This window comes from Scardinius erythrophthalmus, assembly GCF_964197995.2.
Source record: "Scardinius erythrophthalmus genome assembly, chromosome: 23".
Taxonomy (NCBI): domain Eukaryota; kingdom Metazoa; phylum Chordata; class Actinopteri; order Cypriniformes; family Leuciscidae; genus Scardinius; species Scardinius erythrophthalmus.
Genome location: NC_138243.1, coordinates 12,761,949 through 12,771,788, shown reverse-complemented (window position 1 = coordinate 12,771,788; position 9,840 = coordinate 12,761,949).

Below are 9,840 nucleotides of genomic sequence, written 5' to 3'. Positions count from 1 at the left end.
AAAAAGCTTCGGCAACAGGATTCTGAAAGAATTGCTGGAAGATATAAGACCGCCTGACAAGTTAAATAGTGCTTGCAGCAGTCGTGGAAAAGAACATTTTGTGCAAGGGAAATTGCAGTTATTATGGTTCACTTTATGCTTGTCCCTAACTTAAAGACGCGGTGCTCTGGCAGCGAAGAGCATGGTGTAGATGGAGAACTCTGAGACTCTGGGGGACGTGAACGAGCTTGAAGGGGAGATTTATAAGAATGGGTTGGGACTGGAGGCTTAGAGAGAAGAGATTGTACTTCTTTGTGTCTTTCCTGACTGGGAGAGCGAGGCTTTTTGTTTTGAGTGAGTGTTTGGATGAAGAGACCCAGTTTTAGAAGTGTTGAGGCGACAAGGTCAGGTATAAAAATACATCCCCTCCAAAAATATCTAGGTTTGGAAAATGGAATCATCTGCAACTCTAGACATAAGTGTTATTTTCGCTGTTCTGATAAAGCTAGCGGAAGGGATGAAGTAAATAAGACGTTTTTGAGAGGAAGCTTGTTCATTAAATAAAAACAGAGATGGGACTTCACTATTTTTCTGATATAAAACCAAAAGAGCTGCATTGCTATAACTACTGTACATAGATCACTGACCTTTAAAGGTGGTATCAGTGATTTCAGGCCCAAAAATATTTTTATCACATTCATCTAATCTTTCCTAACGATCCGCTAGCTGCCCGCCCCATAAGCATGCCGTCAAAAAAACGCGTCTCTGTAGGCAGCCTAGGCTCTGAGATCTGCACACAAAAACAAATGGTTTAGCCAAACACTCAAAATCAAAACAAATAGTGTTCCAACCAATCACCGACAGGGGGAGGGTGTTGTGAGGTTTTTAAGGCAGCAAAAAAAAAAAACGCAGTACAACAGCCACACTGACACCAGGTAGCGTTGCCAACCCACTCTTCGCCCCAAACCACCACTGGCTGTTCGACATAACGACGTACCACTGCTCGGTTCCCACGCCGTATCGGCTCAAATGCATAATACATGCTAACTTACATGGTGTTGACAAGAGACAGGAATATGATGGCAGACATCGCAAACAATGTTTCCATGTGCAGTTTGTTAACATATAACGTTAGACGTCGTCTTTTTGTCTGGTACTAATAAACTTCACTAAGTTAGCTAAACTCTAAGTTAGCGTTAGCTAGTTCATGCTTACAGCTGTTAGCTAATAATGACTGTACCTAACGTTAGTTGTTCGCGGTCAAAACACCGTGGTGTAGACAGTTTGATGTCGGGATATTCCTACATTCAGCCAGGTTTATTAAAGCCAACCAACCCCGTGACGTCACATGCTAGAATACTGCACAATCCCTGGCCACGAAAGATATAACAGTTTTTCTTTTTTCTTTTATATGTTTACATTTGTCATTTTTCTTATATAAGTGTTGATTATAGTGGAAATCCATCTTGTAAATCATGTAAACTTGATTGACTGCTTCATTTCCCCTTTAAAATACTGCCTCTGTAGGTAGCCTAGCTTATGCTATGTTAATCAATAGTTTCATTATGGTACTTTTTGCACCAACAAACTATGTGAAGATTTGATACAGGTTATCTAAATAAAGGCTGTATGTATGGAGCAATTAGCACATCTGCCAGAATAGTTCATTTCGGCTATTATTTGACACATTAGGTGATGGAATCTCAGTGTAAAGTCCCTCATGACATCACAAACAACATATACACAGCAAGATTGCTGCTAATGAGACAGCAAAGTGTCTCTCAAGTCGTTCAAGTTTTCTAGCTGTGCATTAGGTACGGATAATCAGCAGTGTCCCACTATATGCTGCCCAAAAATCACTGATATTATCAACAATATCATCATGATTGTTAGTTTATTGCAATCAAGGATATTATGACAAGAGACATATCAGAGGAGAGGATGAGTGCTAACTGAGGAGTCGTCCTTTGGGAAAGGCTATTTAAATTGGCTTAACGTTAATTAAACAGCACAGACAGTGAGTTTGAGTTCTTGGCATGCTTGGAGAAACACAGTGCTATCGTTGGCCATTTCTAATTAAGTAGCATATCAAGTTCAAAGGTCTTTTGCTATTTGCATGGTAATTGTCTTTTATGTTATTGATTCGAGTATGTGAAGCTGGCTCAACATTTATTACACGGCTCACTGGAATACTTGATTCTGATTGGTCAGTCATGACATTCCGAAGACAAATATACTTTTTATAAAAAAAACTGATTGTTTTTCAGCAACCAATTTCCTAGAGTAGCTGTTCTAGTTTTTGCTTGATACCAATTACCAATTGGTCCATTACCAATTTACAAAACAATCTGTTTTTTTTTTTATGAAACAAGAGAGATCGAGTAGTGGTGGTTTAAAGGTGAGTTCACGGCATGTCAAAATTACCGTAATTACGAGATTCTGACTTCACATCTTTGTACAACTTGTAATTAATCTTTGTAACTGGAAAAATCCAAACTTTCTGAGAGCTCCGACTTGTAACACCAGACCACTGCAACGTCATGCAGAAAAACAATAATATTTATGTTTATTAATTCCTATAATTGACTACTGTAAATGTCTTATGCAAGAATAATTTGAAAGACATATCTGAGGACGTATAGTACTCTACTAATTACATCTTCAACAGAGTAATTAGATTACTCTACTAGATTACTCTCTCTCAAAAGAATACTTATTATTACTTATTACTGATTACTTTTCAAATCCTAAATCAACCTCAACCAGATGAGCAATATAAGGATAGACATGAAACTGCTCTTTTAATTGTTTCAAATAAATAATATAAAGTCGCATAAATTATTCTTGACCTGACCAATCTATTTAAAGGTAGAAGGTTACATTAAAAACATACATTTTAACATAAACCCTTTCAGAGGGTTAGCACAGGTAAATTGCTCTGGCTTTTTCAATACAGCATCCCTGCAATCCCAGCCATGCTTTTCCTTACAATCTCGCTGCTCTGATCTTTCATCAGAACCTACTTGCAGAACGGTATGGGGCATCCCGAACTTTAATCATTTTTGACCTATAAACCTCAGCCACTAAAGTGCAAAACTCCCCACGGAGCCGCAGAGACCTCTCTATCTCTCTCTCGCACACACACACACACACACTCACATGCACACATAAACAGCAGTTGTTCAGCAATCAATTTACCTGAAGCACAGTACCGCTGAAAATTACTTAAGAATTCCCTCTCTGCATGGCATGCCCTTCATTGCAGTGCACAAATGAGGATGCCTGTTTTTCTGACAATTTGACAGGTAAGATTGTGTTTTCCCATTTACAGCAATCACAAAACAACAATGACTGCTTTTACCTATAGAGGTAAAAAGTTAATTAATTGTGGCCCTTGAAGGATAACCAAAAATGACTTCAGACGTGAAAACAACCTTGTACCTGCACTGATGGAATTTAACACTAAATGAATGCAAATTTAGATGTAGCACCTGTCTTGGCATAGTGGTTAGCGCACATGCAAACCACTAAGGGGTTTTGGAGATGCGGGAGATACAGGTTCAAATCTTATTTTCAATATGTCCTGATAGCATTCTCACCCTTTCTACTTAATTTTTTTTCTACTTCCTACACTTAACAGTGGAAAAGTCAGATCACAAAAGTAAATTATACACTACTTTTGTCAACAAAGTGTGACAGAAGGACTGCAAGGACCCTATATAAGGACCCTGCTGTATCACATTTGATATGCAATAATAACGATAACGACAAGGGAGAGCAATAGCGTGTGCTAATAATGAACAATATATAACAATAACGACACGGAAGAAAGATATTGCGCGCTAATAATAAACGATATATAACGATAACGTCACGGAAAAACAATATTGTGAGCTAATAATAAATGATATAACAATAACAACACAGAAGTGCTAATAATAAACTATATATAACGATAACACCACGGAAGCACGATATCGTGTGCTAATAATAAACTATATATAACGATAACGACACGGAAGCACAATATTGTGGGCTAATAATAAACTATAAATAACAATAACGACACAGAAGATTGAGATTGTGTGCTAATAATAAACGATATATAACGATAATGACACAGAAGCACAATATTGTGCGCTAATAATAAAAGATATATAACGATAACACCACGGAAGCACGATATCGTGTGCTAATAATAAACTATATATGACGATAACGACACGGAAGCACAATATTGTGGGCTAATAATAATCTATATACAGTGCTATGCATAAGTTTAGACACCCATGCTAAAGTTGACTAAAAAGAGGAATAAAAAATCATCTTTTGGAAATTGAACTTAATGCCTTAATTAAAAAAATTAGGAAAAATCCAACCTTTAAGGACACCAATTTTCTTTGTGAATGAATAATGTATCGTAAATAAATAAATGTTCTTCCTTAAAATACAGGGTGCATAAGTTTGGACACCCCTTTGTTAAATTCCCATAGAGGCAGGCAGATTTTTATTTTTAAGTATTAAAAAAAAAAAAATTTTTTAGGATACTATGCATCCTGATAAAGTTCCCTTGGGCTTTGGAATTAAAATAGCCCCACATCATCACATAGCCTTCACCATACCTAGAGATTGGCATGGGGTACTTTCCATAAGATCATCTCTCAATGCAAATTAAACCAGCTATTATGCTAACTGAAATAAAACCATGCCAATCTCTAGGTATGGTGAAGGCTATGTGATGATGTTTTTTAAATACTTAAAAATAAAAATCTGCCTGCCTCTATGGGAATTTAACATAGGGGTGTCCAAACTTATGCACCCTGTATTTTAAGGAAGAACATTTATTTATTTACGATACATTATTCATTCACAAAGAAAATTGGTGTCATTAAAGGTTGGATTTTTCCTAATTTTTCTAAATTAAGGCATTAAGTTCAGTTTCCAAAAGATGATTTTTTATTCCTCTTTTTAGTCAAACTGTATGGGTGTCTAAACTTATGCATAGCACTGTATAACGATAACGACACAGAAGATTGAGATTGTGTGCTAATAATAAACGATATAGGCTATAATGACATGGAAGCACAATATCGTGTGCTAATAATAAACGATATATGATGATAACAACATGGAAGACCAATATTGTGCGCTAATAATAAACTATATATAACGATATCTACACAGAAGCACGATATCATACGCTAATAATAAATAAAGTGTTTAACATGCGTTGGAGTGGAAGGAGGATAGGATGGACAAACAGGGTGTTCTTCCTGCCATCTCTGTGAAACGTTTTCTGGAGCACGTCTCTAAACTGAAACAAAACTCAGCGAATACTTGTCACACAGACATGAGCATATATCTATATAAACATTTAAGTGTCTACTTTTAAATGATCAAATTCAAAAACGAAAACAAATATCCTCTGTTTATGTAATCTGTATGAAAATAGAGAGATGTCCAGACACTAATGTAAACACGCCTACGGAGAGCGAGCGCTATTCATACGGTAATGATCTGATGCATTGCGATCCATGCAAACAGGGCCTCTACATTTTTGACATGATAAAAATTTTGCTTAAAAACCTGTAGTACATCTTTTACAAGCCTTCTGCCATCTGATTGATAGTTACAGCACTTTGATCATAAAACTATCATAAATATCATCTTACTAAGAGCTATAGAGCGACAACTCTATAAGCCACCAGAATTTCATCTTACTTGTGGCCATATAATAATATCAGCAACTGCACCAATCTGGATATTTTTTGCTCAGTTTAGGCCTCTGAACAAAACTGAGCTCCATATTCTCCATATTCGGATTATGTATGTGCCATAAAAGCCTGATGTATTAAATATGATTCTCAAAAAAAAAAAAAAAAAAAAAAAAAAAAACACTTATGCAAACTCTTATTTTTTAAGATTTTGTCTAAAGGCTTATCAAGCTGCATTTAGGGCAGAGCCTTCAGACATTGGACTCAATCTTGAAATATAGAACATATAATGCAGAATTATGTAAGAATTCATAATGCTGTCAAATGGAGGTAAGAAAAAGAGAGAGTTGTTTCTCATTAGCGTACAAACAGCCTGTCCCGCCCCACTGACATGTGAAGAATGTGGACAGTCTCTGTGGACAGAGAGTTTTCCACTAGGAAAGTCTGTCACATCGTTTCCTTTCCCATCATCACAAACATCGCCGCACCGCTTATGACAGATTAGGAGGTGGAGTGCGCTTTTTCGTTTCACTTTAAAGTCACCTTTGTCTCTGCTGATGACAAGGTCAGTGCTTTCAGATTGGAAGTTCGGGCAAGGACTGTTGCTGTGTGATCGCTGGGTTATGTTGTTTAAATATGTCATTGCTTTTGCTGCTATTGTATGTCTGAGAGAATAACCTTGTCATGTAGTCTATGGGCATGAGGTTTGAGCAAACAAACCCACGCAGATTCTTGAGAGCCTCCAGGTCGAAGAGCAGAGAATGCTGGGTAAGAGTTGTGTTTAAGATTATATATATGAATTGTATATATATATATATATATATATATATATATATATATATATATATATATATATATATACATACATATACAACCATGTATAGAATACTGTAAAAATGTTTTGTGATTTATTACAGAAAAATACTGTAAAAATACTGCAATAAAACCTGTTTATTGGTAAACGGTAAGTTACCTTACCATATTAAAAAAACTGTAAATGGTTTAATATGAAAGTATATGTACATTAATGTAAAATATTGTCAAATGTGTAGCTATTTTGCAAGTAAAAATGAATAATATTACCATATACCTCACAATGAAAAACAGTAAAAGGACATTTCCAAAAGTCCCTGATTGACCCATCACATCATTATATTTTATTTCAATAGTTTGGATTATTCTTATTTTAATGTAAATTAGGGTGATTTGTGTTACATTTGAGGTTATTTATAAAAAAATTGTTGCCATGGGAATAAAGACAAAAATGTTAGGATGATACAAATGTTGTCATATCATAATGAAGAAAAAAAAAAGTATTTTATCCACCAAATCAACACACCAAAAAATGGAAGTTAAAAAATGATAAAACAATAAATGACACCATAGAGAAGACCCCCACAGACCCTTGTGACTGTGTGTCAAGGTCGTCAAGTAAAAGTGTCAGAAAACTTTTCTTTTTTATGACAAGACATGTTTAGCTCAGGTTATAAATTGCCATGTGGTATAAATCCCTAAACCTTGATGCTTATGAATTATATAAAATAATAATTTAAATGAATTAAATAATCATTATAAAATAAACATTTATATATTTAATTTCTTTCTTGTTTTGAAAAAAAAAAACCATTTTGTTCACTCACATGTACAAGGTCAAAGGAAAATATATTAATATTACATGACCTTTTTCGAGTTAATACATTTAAACATTTGTAAACATGGTTTAAATAAAAGTTTTTCAAAAACAAAGGAAACCAACATGAATACAAAAAGTAAATTCCTATGAAACTATCTCATGTTTTAAATATTTTTTTCCTTTATCATCTTTGTTGCTACTTATTTGTCATTGATCCTTGCATATGCAGAACAGACAACTTCCTTCTGCAGACAGCATCTGTTGATTCACACACATGTGTTCACAGGCGGCCCTTGACCTTTCCAATATGGTAATTAGAAAGAGCTGCTAATGCGACTTTTTGTTTTCATATCTATGACGTACACACAAACAAAAGCAAGTCGCCTACAGCATGTAGATTTAATGACGCTCTCCATTTCAGCCGGAACTCAGATAAGGTTTTAGCAAAACACAGTGAAGACATCATTAAAATACACTACATGGATTCAAATGACTCACCTCATTGAGAATCTCGCATTTTGAGTCATAGATTGGCTCAGTTCGCATAATCTACGATGGCAAAGATGGTGGCTCATGCCTTTGTGTGTGAAATATGAAAACGGGACATGATAATTACATCAGATAATAGTGACCAAAACACAGCCAGTTACTCTTTTTCAGGATAGCGGAATGATGAGACCACTATGCGTGCCAGTTTGATCCTGCAGAGCGAATGCTGATGGGAAGATTGAGAGACAAGCCAAAAAATATCAAATGCACATAAACGACAACAGCACAACAGCCTGCCGGGATAATGATATTCTATCCTCCTCTGCAGTAAAAGCCTGCCTCGTTCAGGCTTATTTGAATACCTCCATCGGTTTTACACAGAACATCGAGCTACTGTATATCATAAATATTGATAGAACTGGGAACTTCTAGTGTGTGAGACAACAAATCTGCAATCAGCTTTTAGCTGTTAGAAAGCAGGAAATCCTACACTATCGCTTAAAGCACAAAACAATCGTTTCCCATTAGAGTTAAATCATTCGAAGTGTTTTACAGACGCTTGCACCCAGGTGAAAGGAATACATGGTTATGCAGCGGCCCTGTTAAGCACTGCTGGAGCAAACAGAGCAGATAGGATGAAATGTACATTACTGATGACTGCATTAGATAACTACATCAAAACGTCTCAGCTTTGTGCAGGATTCTGAAGGACCTTGAAGGGTTCTGCACAACGAGAAGCGAGACAATTATTTTCTTTCTCATAATGGGCTTGTCAAAAGCTGCTTTCTGCTCGCTAAGAGGGACTGCCGTCTTTTATGTCGACTGCCTGTTTCCTCTCTCTACTTTAAAAAGGCTTAGGGGGAAAACCTGCACGATGACATGTTGACAAAGTAGCCATGTTTCTCTTCCCTGACTGTCGATTTAAAAAAAGCTATAACTGTATCATTCCAAATTGCAGAGCGATGCAACCGATGACGGGGCAAATATCAAGCTACTTGAAGTGCATGAATATGCTTTTACCAGACAGAAAAACAACTCTCCTGTTAAAGCCCATTTCTCTCTGAAACAAGCCATTTGCACATGTTAGTGCTTACTTTTATTATTTATATTACTCAGAGCTATATTTGATGATGTAATGGAATTTATTATCAGTTTATACAGTTACAAGATAGTCATTTATGTAATAGGGACTATAAATGCAAAAAACATGTTTGTTTGTTTTTTTTTTAAGAGGAAATTGGAGAAGAATTAGCATGTACTTACTTGGAGTGATCTGATTAAGCTTTTGAATGTAATGCATCTATGCTTCATCCCAAACAGTTTGTTTATGACAGGCAATGTGCATTTACAGATTTACATTACAAATTTATCTCTGTTTATGGTTAATTAGCTCGACTCATTTAGACACGCCATTATATAAATGGCATTTTCCTCTTGTTCTCATTTAGACATACAAATAGATTTGTTCAAACATAAGCTTGAACTCAAACATGAGTTTTTTTTTAGGTCAATGAATTAGTAACAAATAGATCAATCATTCATGAATAAATAAATAAATAAATAGGGTCACTCTGAAGAGTGTCTACTTGAATGACATTTTTGAAGATTTTATTGCCTTCTTTTTTTATCGTCTTCATTCCTTAAAATAGCTTGAATGTAACTCTACACCCTTGCCTTATTATATAAAAACGTATTTAACCCTCGTATTATTGGCTACCTCGAGCCAATACACACATTGGTGGGCGAGCTTTGCATTCACGCTCCGCCCCGCAGTGCGGGTATAAATACGGAAGTGGATGCACACACCACTTTTCGCTGAAGAGCCCGGAGTCAGTGGTGGTCCAGCAATAGTGGCGACGGGACTACGTCTCCATTCTCTCCTTCAGGAAATGAGGGTTAAAGACATAACCAAGACGTTCCCTTTCAGTCGTTCACGTTCAATGTAGTCAACATGTCAACTGATCGGGATCCCTATTAAAACGCCACTAGTGCTGCCACCTTCCAGTGCCTAGACAAAAGCCTTCT